The sequence below is a fragment of the Lygodium microphyllum genome, chromosome 19 (assembly GCF_053477565.2).
Source record: "Lygodium microphyllum isolate KBCC chromosome 19, Lygodium_microphyllum_v1.1.10, whole genome shotgun sequence".
Lineage (NCBI taxonomy): Eukaryota > Viridiplantae > Streptophyta > Polypodiopsida > Schizaeales > Lygodiaceae > Lygodium > Lygodium microphyllum.
The window spans coordinates 47,994,850-48,010,175 of NC_141153.1; positions in this window are offsets into that span (position 1 = coordinate 47,994,850).

The following is a 15,326-nucleotide window of genomic DNA, read 5'->3' on the forward strand; positions in this document are numbered from 1 at the left end:
ATAACACCAATCTTCTCAAATATTCATGCAATATCATATAACAATTCTCCCATGGATTTATCACAACAAAAATTCAACACATTCTTCATATTCTTCCTCAAAATAACAAGAGAATACAAAAGAATTCTCCACTTTGAATGGAATTAATCACATAGATTTCATCTTCAATAGCTTCACAGTCTCTCTCGTGATCTCTTACTCATAAATACATTGTTTTGTATGAAAAATTGGCTATCTCTCACTCACTCACTCACTCTCACATATGCTCTCTCTCAATAGTACATTGTTATAATGAAGAATAATCATCCATAGCCCCTCTTTGGTCATGGATACCCCTCCCAAGAGGCATGTCTGATATGAAGGGTCACCGAAGCCACTATAGTGTCCTTTATAGCTTAGCAGTGTCACTGTCACTTCAGTCTTCACTCGAGTCTTCAACTGTTACTTTTTTTGCTTCTTTGAGCTATTTTGAACTTGTATTCATCTCTTTCCAGGATTAGAAAACTTCCCCAAGCTACACATTCACCCCATACAACACTTATAAAGGCATACAAAGCAAAAATAGAACAAAGACATAGGCTCTACAATACCATACAGAAGGTCATCAAAAAGCATTTAGCTCAACTAAAACCATTCAAAACCATCAAGAATCATTCAATAAGCTTCCAAACATTCTTAAACTCCATCAATCATCATTCCAACCTCTCATTTAGAAAGAAATCAGAACAAAACACAAGCTAAACATAACCAATTAGAACCTATCAGGCACTTAACAGAACCTTTTAGCACATCATATCTCTACTGAAAAAAATCACGAGCTTCTCAAAACTATATAAATTTATCCAAAAATCTTTCAAACACTTCCAAACCAATCAATCATCATTCAAGTAGTACAAAAATCACCAAAAATCCAATAAAAAACAACAAAAAACACAGTCATATCAACCCTCAACATCCACCACTAACAACCCATTGATAATTATATATATCGGGTATCCAAATGCTCAAAAGAAAATCACCCCATAAGAGTTAATATATATAAAAATAGTGTATGCATGTATCAATTGAGCATATACATAAGCAAGCGACTCTCATTGTCTCTAAAGAATCAAGCTTTGCCAAGTAAGTACAAGTGTCTCCCATTAGAAGTGAATTTGGATGCAAAGTGAGCAAGAAAAGATCCACACACACACACACACACACCCCTCCAAAGCATCCAGGAAGACCAAGCACATCACAAATACATTTGGAAGCATAAGTGTCCAATGAAGCTTCAATACTTGTAAGTTAGTAAGTAGGGAAGATCAAAGAAATTTACCAAAGCCCAATAATACAACTATTTGATCAAGTTCCTTAAATTTTGTGAAGCAAGGGGGTAAATCCTGAGGTCTCTTTTGGCTCCGTGATTCTAACTTGATACTACATACATCCTGCTTTAAATGTTTCCTCCTTGAATGGACTAGGAGTTTAGATATGGCTTTCATAGATTGGCATAAATGAGCAATTTTAGGTCAAAATCCTTATATTCTTCTTCATCGGAGTCAGAGCTACTCATAATGTTCTCCTAGACTTTCTCTTGGTCATGTTCGACTAGGAATACCTCTAGGTTTGAACATACAGAATCCATTTTATGCTTTTTTTTTTGTAATAAAAAACTTTGAGATAGTCTATCCATTCCAATTTAGACATCACTTTGACAATTACAACATCAATAAGCATGTTCTCAGCTTGTGAGGGTCTGGGATCTAAGCATATCTACTCAATAATGCAACCATTTGTGTTATAGTCCACTAAATCTAAATTGACATCCTTATCGTCCTAGATTGACCGATTGTCCTCAAAGTCACTTGCCCTTAGTCTCCCTAATCTCCTCGGCATCTATGCCTTGCTCTCGCATCAGCGGGGATGAAGAGGTTATTGTGAAAGTCAAACAAGACTTGGTGCAAGTTGTTGGTGCAAGTTGGTCCATTGCCATGTGGGGATCTTTACGAGGCCTTTGAAGATAGTCAAATTTGCATCAGATTGGTTGTGGAAACATGGCCTCCACTAGCTCAAGATCTTATGCAACACAAGTCTATTTTTTAGGGTTAGATAGTCTTAGAATGTGCTAAGTGTAAAGTCGATGGCCATCATAAAGAGCGACACTAAAATGGGCTCCATGGTTGGTTTGAGTGTAAGAACCATAGATTCTAGTGTGTCTTTCTAACTCATGCACTCATAGGCTGAATGATACTCCAACTCCTCTATGAAAGGCAATTCTAAAGTTGTGAGAATGTTCATTCAATCTTACTCATCCTTAGGGGAAGGAATGTGCCTAGACAAAGGTTGAGTGGTTACAATCACCTTTTAGTAGAGCTGAAATAGCATCAAGGTCAATGGAGGTTGTTTTCTAGGATTCCATCTCAATGTAAGCTACCTCCTTTCAATTGCCTAAGAAGACTAGAAGGTTGCCCAGTCTTCAATGAGATGTGCATTGTGCATCCATGACCAACCAAGTAACAAGACATAGTCTACTCCTTTCATAATGACAAAGTTAACCTAAAATAGCACTCCTACAACTTTGATTGGCCAATATCTTTAAGACTTCCATGGGTGACATTGAATTCGTCTGCTAATGTTAGGTTAAAATGCATTGGTCCAATGCGTGAGTTGCTCCATGCTTGGAGTACATTGTGGTTATCCAGCTTTTGTGTCTACAATTTCTCGATGTGTGGTGTCTTTGAGGGTATCTACAAGAAGTATTGTATGACTTTGAGGGTTTCTATAAGAAGCATTGTATGTCTTTGTGTGGTGCCTTTGAGGGTTTCTACAAGAAGCAATGTATGTCATTCAATGCCTTCCCAAAAAAGTGTTGACCCCTAAAGCACTCAAGGTCAGAGGTGCATTAAGGCTAGACTTTAGAACATGGTGGGATTAGCCAAGATTTGTGCCTTCTACCCAAACTTTCAATCCTTGACAGATCATGGGACTACCTTTAAGTAGGGTTTTGAGTGGTAAGAGGGTGTCCAACGTCTCAAAACATTGAGTGCATGTTTCCCAAGAGGTACTATTAGCCTTTCAAATGGTATGAAGTATATGCATTGAGCTTGCCTTTGCTCTTGGCTATTTTGGTTTGCTTCTAGTAGGAGTATTTTCAGTTTTATATTGTAAAGCTTTGCCTTTGGAGCCCATGGGATCTCTCTTTATAGTTATTGGTTTATGCAAAGCTTGTTCTTGCACTTACTAATAATTGTGGGCTAATCCCTATTTTATATTTGGATCTCCAGTACTTCCTCTTGTCAAATAGGCCATGGTTGGGTTGCATCTATATCTGACACTTTTGGATTCTCTGACAATATTTAGTACTCGGAGTTGCATGATCTTTCTTAAACATTGCTAATTGCATTGTAAGTGTTGTTGCTATTTGGACTTCCCTAGTAGTGGGAGCACTCTATTTGGACATTTTCCTACAATTGCATTACTATTTAGTGCATTTTTTATGGGTAGCACCCTGAAATTCAATTTTGAGCTACTTTATTGAGAGCAGACACTTGTATCAGGCACTCTAGTGCTTTTTACTTTGTGGAAAATGATACATTGTGTTGTCCACCCCCTATTGCATTCATTTTTGGGTTGGGGCTGATTTAATATTGTTGTAGTAGCCCATTCTCTCTTTTTCTTTGCAGTCATAATGGCAAGTGCTTCAAGTGCCTAAAGAGATAATGCCATATTTAACATTGATAAGTTAGATGTCAATAACTTTAACCATTGGAACACCCATGTATGGTAGGTTTTGGTGCAAAAAAGTAGGTTAAACCATTGAAATGCAAAGGTAGAAAGCCCAAAGATACAAATGCTAACACTTGGGATGACCTTGGTGAGCTATGCAAGTCCATTGTAATTTTATCTTTATCTAAGTAGGTATGCTTAATGTCATCGAGACTAAGGGTGGTGCATGGTGAAAGGGATGAGAGGATCGAAAGACCATGCACGAGCTACGGCGGAGAGCAAGAGCAAGAAAAGAGAGAGAGAGAGACAAATGGGAACTCCAACGGTCACAATGTGTGACCGGGCCTTCCTTTATTCACTAGTCACTGAAAGAATAAAGAATAAGTGTGACGGTGACGGGAGCCCACCACCTGTAGTGTGCAGTGACGGGAACTGTCAGTGTAGTAATACACCGGGTGGCACGGCGGAGGCGCCTTTACCCCAACAACCTCCCACTTAAAGGCGAATCTGCCCTAGTGAGAGAGAAAAGAAAAGAAAAGACAGTACAAATGTACATAGGTACAAGGGATGAGGAAAGGCAACATCTCATCCAACGCCCATCAATCTCCTAAGGAAGGCAAATCGCTCAGTAGTGAGGCTTTTCATGAGCACATCTGCAGGATTGATGTCAATGGAGAACTTGACAAGGTCAACAGACCTGTCTTCCACGACACCCCAAATAAAGTGATATCTCACCTCAATATGTTTCGTCTTTGCATGGAAGACTAGATTCTTAGCCAACTGAATGGCACTCATAGAATCCGAATGCAGTGTAGGAACAGCATGAATCCCAAGGTCAGAAATAAGACAGCCTAGCCAGATAGCCTCCTTGCAAGCCTCAGTGGCTGCAACATACTCGGCCTCAGTGGTAGACAAAGCCGTACACTTCTGCACCCTGGACATCCAAGAAACATCCCCTCCAGCATAAGTGAACACATAGCCAGAAGTGGACTTCCTACTATCTGCATGTCTTGCATAGTCGGAGTCAGTGTAACCCATGACCCCTGTATCCTGGCTGCCATAGCATATAGACATATCTGCAGTGCCCTTCAGGTACCTCATGATACCTTTCACGGCATCCCAATGCTTCTTGCCAGGTGTAGCCATATAATGCACCACAACACCAACTGCATGCGCAATATCTGGATAAGTGGCTATCATGGCATACATGAGACTGCCCACTGCTGATGCATAAGGGATCTTGGCCATCTCGGCCCTCTGCTCATCTGTTTACGGACAATCGGCCTGTGAAACCCTCACATGAGAAGGCAAAGGACAGCCCGCAGGCTTTACGTCCTGCATGCGGAAGCGCTCAAGGACTTTATGGATGTACTCCCACTGTGAGAGATACAAAAGCCCCTGATGTCTATCACGCTTAATGCGCATTCCAAGAATATGTGAAGCCTGTCCCAGATCCTTCATCTCAATGCTCTTCTTGAGCTGAGCTTTCAGAGCATCAAGCTCTGCATGAGCTTTCCCTGCTATCAGCATGTCATCAACATAGAGAACCAAAATCAGTAAACTGCCATCATAGGCTTTCTTCATGTAAAGACACGGATCCATAGCACTCCTGCTGTAGGCCTGTGACTACATAAAGGCATCAAACTTATGATACCATTCCCTAGGTGCCTGCTTCAAGCCATAAAGACTCTTCTTCAATTGGCACACTAGGTGCTCCCTGCCATGTTCTGCAAAGCCCTTAGCCTGCTCCATATAGATCTCGTCATGCAAATCCCCATGCAAGAATGCAGTCTTAACATCCATCTGATAAAGATCCAAGTCAAGTTGCGCGACCAAGGACAAGACCAAGCGTAGGGTAGTCATCTTGATGACAGGAGAGAAGACCTCATCAAAGTCAACTCCATGCTCTTGCTTAAAACCCTTAGCTACAAGTCTAGCCTTATAGGCCAGCTTGGGGTGCCCAGGGGTACTTTTTAGCTTGTACACCCATTTGCATGGCAAAGCCTTTTTGCCCTTAGGCAAGGCAACAAGATCCCAAGTCATATTCCTATGCAAGGAGTCCATCTCAGACTGCATAGCCCTCTCCCAGGAGTGACTGTCACCCCTGCGCATAGCCTCATCATAGATGAGAGGCTCTCCTATATCCGTCAATAAGACATACTGCATAGAGGGCTCATAGCGATCAGGTGGACATCTATCTCTAGTAGACCATCTCACCGTAGGCTCTGCCAAACTGCATGTCCAACACCCTGGCCCTGTGTAGGAACTACTGCTGTAGGCTGTACTATTGGCTGTGCTGGAGCCTAAGGCTCCTCCTGAAAGATCACTCTGCGGATCTCAACCACCTTCTCAGGCTGCTTATGCATTTTGTGTTCATGGAAAACTACATCATGGCTGCATACTATTTTCTGCGCCTGCGGATCCCATAGGCGATAGCCCATCTCTCCTAAATCACCATAGCTAAGAAAGATGCATTTAATGCTCTTTGGATCCAACTTACTCCTCTTGTCCTTGGGCACATGGCAGAATGCCTCACATCCAAAGACACAGAGATGCGCATAAGAGGGTGGCTTACCAGCCCAAACTTCCTCTGCAACCTGGAAATCCAAACCACTAGAAGGCGATCGATTTATGACATGCATTGCCATACTAATTGCCTCAGCCCAAAAGCTCTGTGGTAGGCCTGCATGGCTAAGCATAGAGCACACACGCTCCTAAATAGTCCTATTCATGCGCTCAGCCAAACCATTTTGGGGTGGGGTGTAAGGGGCGGTCAACTGACGCTTAATACCCCTGTCATCACACAACTGCTCAAATGCACGTGAGACATATTCTCCCCCATTGTCAGTCCTAAGGCATTTCAGCCTATTCCCAGTCTGGTTCTCGACAAGAGCAAGCGAACGCTGAAAGACTGCCAAGACATCGGACTTCTGCTTTATGGGATAAGCCCACACTTTCCTAGAAAAATCGTCAATGAAGGTAACAAAGTACTTCGCGCCACCCATAGACATACAAGGCATGGGCCCACAAACATCGAAATGCACCAAAGCCAAGGGCTCATTCATGCGTGGCCTACCCAATTTCTTATGCGTAGACCTATTCTGCTTACCATAAAGACAATGATCACAGGAGTCAAAACATGCATAGTCTAAAGGCGGAAGATACTGCAAACCAGAAAGCATTTTCATTCCCTTCAAAGACATATGCCCCAAACGGGCATGCCAAAGTGATACATGTGGGATAGAACCCACTGACAAAACATGATCAACTGTAGGACCATCCACTACAAGAGGATAGAGGCTGCCAGCCTTGGCACCTCTGGCCAGTACAAGTCTGCCTCTAGTAATCTTCCAGGCACAGTCTCCAAAACCAATGTGAAACCCTGCATCATCCAACTAACCTGCAGACATAAGGCTGTGCGTGTCTGCAACTGTATGTCACCACTGCCCACAATAGCCAAAGACCTGTCATCTCCAAGCCTAACTGACCCTGATACAGTGCAGTAGGAGTGGAACCACTGACGATAAGGCATCACATAAAAAGAAGCGCCTGAATCCAAAAGCCAACACTGTGCATATATGCTAGGAGTCTCAGTCAACTGTGAGCTGTCAGATGAACTAGCTACCAAGATAAACTCATCACCATCAAATGGCTCCTCAGTCTACATAACATTGATCTCTTCGATCTTTACACTGGACTTAGCAGGTACAATACTGCGATCAGAAGACTTTTCTTGCACTTTATTCTTCCCCTTGTCCTTGCGCAACTCATGATACTGGTCTGATATGGCCCTTTTTCCCACAATGATGGCAAGTGACATTAGCGTTGAGCCCACGCGTCTTACTGCGCGACTTTCCACGAGATTTAGACCGACCCTTCTGAGAGTCACGGCCACGGCCATTCCCACGGTCATTCCTATCATTCATGCCTCTAACTGTCAAAGCATGAGAAACACGAGAGGCATCCAAGTTCTTCATGTTGATCTCTTCCTGCAGAAGAGCACTCTCTACATCAGACAATTTCAGCTCAGTAGAGCAGGAGCACACAAGGCAGTACGAAAGACATCCCACGACTCTCCAAGACTCCCAAGCAAAAAGAGTGGGGTCACCTCATCAGGAAATGTGATACCTTGCGATGTCAGATTCTTCAAGATCACATGGATCAACATCCAAATGTTGGAGGGTAATCCCAAAGTCTCAAAAAACATCTGCTCTAAGTCGTAAGCTGCTCCAAGACATGAACTGCTCAAAGTCGATCATGCATACACTATGCTCCCACTGGCACAAATGGTGTACAGGCGAGCTAAAGAGCTCAAACAACCCAAGACAAAGTACCAGTGACAAGTGACCAAGTCAATGCATCAGACGCATCCAAGAGAGCATGACATACATGAAGCAACTGTCGTAGCAACCACTGAACAAGACATAATCCCAATGGCAAGATCTCTGTCAAGTCAATACATCCAGTAGCAACCCAAAGTCAATATCCCTGTGAGTTGGAAGTGCTCAAAACATCCAAATCGGAGCTCCAAAATATCTGTCAAGCATGGACGAACTAAGAGGCATCAACCACGGACCAAAGCATGTAATGCATAGAGCTTATTCGTCAAGTACAGACAATAGGCATAAGCGGCCCAAATGCCAGTCAAGTCGACCAAACTGCCAATGAAAAACCAATAACAATGGAGCAAATGCGATGCTCAAAAGCATTCCGGAATCACGATCATCCCGCTTATGTACAGCAACTCTAAACAGTCCAAAACTATCAATTTCCAGCCTAACAACAATGCCAAATCATGGGCAAATCGAATGCATACATTCCCAAGACATTCGGGCATCAAGTAGGCCGCATACGGGCATCAAATAGCACAACTGGAATGGAGTCTACGCAACAAATGCTAATGCCAATGTTGCTGCCCTATTTTCAGCCTGTTATGACAGTTTATGATAGTCCCAAATCTGAAGAAATCATCCCCGAATGATCAAGACCAATGCCCAAAGCTTTAATGACATCAAACATGAAGTCTAATAGCCCTCTTGATCAAGGTAGAGAGCAAGAAGCAATGGCCAAGTGTGGAGCTGAAGTAGACGAGTGCTAACAACCTGGAAAAATGGCGCAATCTGCCCTGTTGGTGCTGAACTTGCTGCTGCTCCACGTGGGCTGAAAGGGGGTAATGGGGGGCTCAAGAAGGGCCTATCAAAGGCCTATGACAAGCCTCTTTGAGCCTTGATAGGTGTAAGGCACAATATGAGGGGAATAAGCTTCAAGGGTTTGAAGCCATGGCTGCTCTTGCTGTTTGCAACCTATAGGCTGAAATAAAACCCTGAAAGAATGATCAAATACCTCAGTGCCAATGCCTTGAAGGTGCCTCAATAGGCCGGGAAGGTGCTCGGGAAGCCGGGGAGTGACGGGAGCTCAGGGAGATCGGATATGGCTGCCGGGATGGAGATCCAATGCAAGAAGGGAGTCGATGCGAAGCTAAGCAAGCACCGAGAAGAGCTCGAGCAATCGGAAGCCAAGCTCTGATACCAGTTGAAAGGGATGAGAGGATCGAAAGACCATGCACGAGCTATGGCGGAGAGCAAGAGCAAGAAAAGAGAGAGAGAGACAAATGGGAACTCCAACGGTCACAATGTGTGACCGGGCCTTCCTTTATTCACTAGTCACTGAATGAATAAAGAATAAGCGTGATGGTGACGGGCACCCGCCACTTGCAGTGTGCAGTGGCAGGTATTGTCAGTGTAGTAATACACAGGGTGGCACGGCGGAGGCGCCTTTACCCTGAAATTCATTACTATTTAGTGCATTTTTTATGGGTAGCACCCTGAAATTCAATTTTGAGCTACTTTATTGAGAGCATGATACCCCCTATTGCATTCATTTTTGGGTTGGGGCTGATTTAATATTGTTGTAGTAGCCCATTCTCTCTTTTTCTTTGTAGTCATAATGGCAAGTGCTTCAAGTGCCTAAAGAGATAATGCCATATTTAACATTGATAAGTTAGATGTCAATAACTTTAACTATTGGAACACCCATGTATGGTAGGTTTTGGTGCAAAAAAGTAGGTTAAACCATTGAAATGCAAAGGTAGAAAGCCCAAAGATACAAATGCTAACACTTGGGATGACCTTGGTGAGCTATGCAAGTCCATTGTAATTTTATCTTTATCTAAGTAGGTATGCTTAATGTCATCGAGACTAAGGGTGGTGCATGGTAGTTGTGGGAGAAAATATGCGATATTTATGATAAGTAAAGCCTTGCTTCATAGTTATATTAGCTCAAAAAGCTTGTGGACCTACATATGAAGGAAGGCACATCTATGTCTACTCATTTGAATGAATTTCATTGTATTTATAGCTAGCTTACTTTGCAAAAGATATTCTTTATAAAGGCTCTTTTTGCTTGTCACTCTTCTAGAGTCTTGGTATACCTTTCATATGGCTATTGGCACTAATGTTCTTGAGGATGATTTTAAATGCTCAGTTATAGAGGGGGTCTTGCTATTGATGCTCTAGTGGGCCAAGATTAGCACATTGTATAGGATCACGTTGATGATGGACAAAGGGGACAATATGTACTAGCTCCATAGCTAGTATTGCGATGCTATAGTAGAGCCTCTTCATGCCTCTAATTCTAAGAGCATGAGAGGCAAAAAGGAATGCATCTATCTAATTGGGGCTAGTTGTATAGTAATAAGAGGTTTTTCCTAAAACATCACCCTGTGCACCTTAATTACCTACTTAGGTTACTTATGTATCTTTTGCTCTTGAAACACAACATCATGGCTATGGATATCTTTTTGGGCTTGTGGATCCCAAAAGAAATAGCACATCTCACATGTATCACCATATCCAAGAAAGATGCATTTGGGAGACTTTGGATTCAACTTGTTACTCTTATCTTTGGGAATATGGCAGAAGGCCTCACACTCTCAGATGCAAACAATGTTGCAGTACAGTGCACCGAATCCACAATGGCCATAGACAACAGTACATCAAATGATGGTTCAATCACAACAGCAATGGCCTCAAACAATTCCCTCAATAGCAACTCAACAATAATAGTGAAACCCGACCAATTGGAACCAACAACCTCCAATCTCAATAGGAGCTCTAAATTAGAATCAAAACAGAGGACCCTCTAGATCAACCCAACCAGTCTATGTAGTGATTATGAAATCTTCACAAAACCCTACTGCAAGTACTCTAGGAGTGAAAATTTGAAAGACTATTTATCCAATTTAGTTTTGCTAGTATCAAGAAAGAGCTTATGGATGTGATAACAGAACAGTTGCAGATAGTGAAGGTGAATACCGCCAAGATATCAAGCCCTATGGGGGGTGGAAGAGATGTGATGTGATCCAATACATGGTGCAAAAGGTGCCATCAAGTGGGACATTTAGCCACCACTGAATGTACTCGAAAACTAACTATCGTTGGAGCCTTCTGTTCATGTACTATTTAAGGAAGAACCATATAGAAGATGTTTGTTCTCTGAAGGAGATGTATGAGAGAATGAAGAAAGATGAAGAAGAAAGATTCAACTTTTTGGAATTTAAGATGACTACCCAAGATATTGAACCAAAGCCTAGAGAGTTTGGTCCTAATTTTGGCCCAAGGAGGTTTCCATCTTAGAGGTACAGAAGATGACACTTTGTTGTTGGAGATGGCCAGAGATCAGAAGTCGAGTGTTATAAATGTAGAGAAAATGAATATATCTCACCAAACTATCCAAACCCTAGAAGGTCCATGGACTACAAACCCTTATGTAATTGATACAAAGGAGAAGGCCACATTGCAAAAAGACTATCCCAATCTAACTCCTGTAAAAGCTACCCTCTTGATACCCAATTTGCTGGAATTGGAAATCACGGCAATAACACGTGCCAAGAAAAGAGAACTCACAGTTCCAAAAGAGAACATTATCTCTGCCAAAATGGTGAAGTGCGATCTTCCAAAGGAGAAATAGAATAATACAAAATAGAATTGTACAATACAGAGCCATCTAGCAGTACATAAGGATACAAAGACAGGACCAGAGGTCTTGGAGATAGAAGACATAGTACTACCTCCAATGAGATAGAAGAAGTGCAGATGTTGCCACTACTAGATAAAAAAGGAAAGATAAAAGTGGGCATTTCCCCATTCCCTAGCCGATTGGAGAAGTCCATGGATCCTATTAAAAAGCATGACCTGGTCAAAGACCTAGACACCTTCAAACCAAACCTAACATTCTAATAGTTGCTAATGCAATCTCCCAATTGTCGACAGAAATTTAAAAGCATATTGACAAGAAGATGAGGCTTAAGGATTGCTCTTACTATTGTCCCTAAGTCCAATAGGGCCCCAAAATGTGTGAAAGAAGTAGATGTGGCTAACGCCTTCCTAGATCCCAGTACTCCATAGATCGGCATTTGGATTGAAGGATACTTTGTAGAGGATGCATTAATTGATGGAGGCTCATCAATGAACATAATGATAGATGTGACAATGAAGGATCTAGGCTTGCAAGGTATGTAGACTACACAGTGACTTATTAGACTCAAAAACCAGAGTAGAATTAAGCCTTTGGGCATTCTCCCATATGTAAAGACAACTCTCATAGGAAGAGATATTGGTTGACCTATATGGTAGTAAAACCAAACTCTTATAGGACCACATACCCTTTGCTTTTGGAAAGACCATGGCTTTGTAGAGCAAAAGCATGGACGAATTGGTTCAAAGGAACCCTAACCCTAGGCACAAAGGACCCAACAAAGTGGTGTTGAAGTTGTATAGCTTGCAAAAAGGTAATGGATCCACTTCCATTGAAGTCTTAATAGATTCCTCCAACGAAGTAAAAGATGGTACATCAAGAGACGAAGAGGCTGTCAAACAGATCTTTCCCAAGAAAATAGAGGCACGGTCCTTGACAGTGGACACTATAAGCGAGCTCCCGAAAAAGGTAAAGTCTTTGTCAATGTGTGAATATTTCCTGCCTGAACCAGGAATGACTTCTGAAATCACCTTTGATAATGAGATAGAGGCATGGATGTATTGTTCTTTTTGTTATATATCCATAGCAAAGCCATAGACAGAAGCAAAGACAGAGGTAGACACAAGAGAAAAGATAGAGACAGAAGCAGAGGTAGAGGATGCAACAGTGAATCTAGTCTTCTCTTACAGAGACCCTACAAAGGCAGAGACAGAGTCTAAAGAGAACAACGATGACAATATAGAAGAAGATTATGGAAGCAAATTGAAAGGATCTATCCAGCCTAAAGAGGATCCAAATGAGTGTGGTCCCAGAGGTTACAGAACTTGAAGACCCCATGTTGCTAGACAGAATGACTCTTGTACCCTTTGGACTAGCTAATGAGTCACATCATATACAAAATATCCATAAGAAATGGATTAAGTAGAATAAGCCTTCCCTCAGTAGTAGCTCTTGTCCCTTAAATTTACTCTTCTCAAGAGAGGATGATGGCGATGCACCTTACCAACAAATACCAATCCTATAGCCCAAATAGAACTCGGATGGTTTCTATTGTGGAGGCATCCTCAAAAGATGAGTCATCAAGTCAAGAGATAGTGAACCCTCCCATAAAATCGAGAACAACCATGATACCATTTTAGCATTCCAAGGAGCAAGCCCAGTCCTCATTGAAAGAGAAAGTTGATTCCAATGAAACATTAGAAGAGGAGACCACTTCCTTGAAGGAGTCAAATCTATACCCAGAGGCACTTCATGGAACTTTCATCTGCGAAGTGGAAGGTGAAAAGCAATTAACCTTTTGTGGATCTAGATTGTATTGAACGTCACTTAAACGTGAAAATCAATATCCTAAAAGAGGAGCTATCAATCCTGCATGACCTTATGAAGGAGAACTTGGACATGTTTACATGGTGATGTAAATATCTAAAGGGGATTGATCCCATGATGTGTCAACATCACATTGACCTAGAGCCCGATGCCAAACATGTGAGGCAAAGACAAAGGTGCATGAATCCAAATTACTCCACCCTAGTGAAAACTGAATTATTAAAGCTCCTTAAAGCTGATTTTATCTATCCACAATGGCGAATAGTGAATGGGTTTCGCCCATCTTGGTAGTATCTAAGAAGTATGGAAAGCTACTAACCAAGTCTAGATCGCATAAGAAGATCAATCCAGAACAACCTTCACATTAGAATGGGGAACCTATGCTTGCAAAGTAATGCCTTTTGAGCTCTGTATGCTCGTACTACTTTCCAACGAGTGATGATGGCCTCATTTCAAAATCATCTGCATGATTTTCATTGAGGTATACATGGATGATTTTTGTGTTTATAGCGTAATCCATGAGCATTGGGGACTCCTAGAGCAGTGCTTTCACAGATGTCGAGAGTATGGGATTTCTCTCAACCCTAACAAATGCATCTTTGAAGTCTCTTTAAGAGTTCTTTTAGGCCACATTGTCTCTACACAAGGGATAACAACAAATTCTGCCAGGATTGAGAAGATTGCAGCTAACAGTGCCAACCAACCTCAAATAGTTGAGGGGATTCCTTGGTCATGTGAGCTATACAAATGGTTCATTACACACTTTGCAACAAAAGCAGCCCCCTTGCATAAGCTCATGAGGAAAGATACAAAGTTTACGTGGACTGCTAATTGTGATGAAGTTTCAACACTTTGAAGTAGTGTTTGATTGAAGCACCCATCTTGCAACCTCTTGATTGGACGAAGGAATCCCATGTGCACACTGATGCATTTGTCGAAGGTTTAGGTGCAATCTTATGTTAAAAAGGCTCCTCGAAGCTAGATCAACCTATCTACTATGCAAACCAAAAAGTAATTGATCGAGAAAGAAATTACACAATAACGGAGCTCATATGCCTTGCAGTGGTTTTTGCCTTGGAGAAGTTTCGACACTACCTATAGTCGATGCACTTTAAATTCTATGTGGACCATGAGGCCATGTCCTTCTTGATTAACAAATCAGATGTGAAAGCTCGAACGATGAGATCTCTCCTATTCTAGGAGTTCGACTTTAAAGTAGTTGCCAAGCCTAGTCGTTCTCATATCCTGTTGGCTGATCATCTATTGTGAATCCCTCAGAGCGATGAAGAGGAGGAGGATGACTTAGACCTCCCTAATGCTTCTCTCTTTCTAGTTGAAAGTGTAAGCCCATGGTATGTAGACATAGCCAACCTCTTGGCAACTCAATAGTATCCTCATTGTATCTTTAGTCATGAAAAGAAGAAGCTTGTGTTGGAATCAACCCCCTACACTCTGTTAAGTGCAACACTTTGCACAAGAGAGGCAAATATGAAGTAATGTGAAGTTGTGTGGTAGGGGATGAGATTGGGATAGTGGTGAAAGCATGCCATGACGAGCCCTATGGAGAACACTTTGTAGGAGAAGTGACAGCCAGAAAGATTCTACTCACGTAGGATACTGATGGCCTACATTACACAAAGATGCCTATGATTATTGCAAACATTGTGATGCTTATCAATGGATGGGAAAGCCTACCAAAACCAATGCTATACCCCTACAGCCCATCCTTCCCCTAAAGCCATTTGAGAAATTGGGCATCGACTTTGTTGGCCCCATCAATCCACCAACTAGAAGGAAGTAGGACAAATACACTTGGT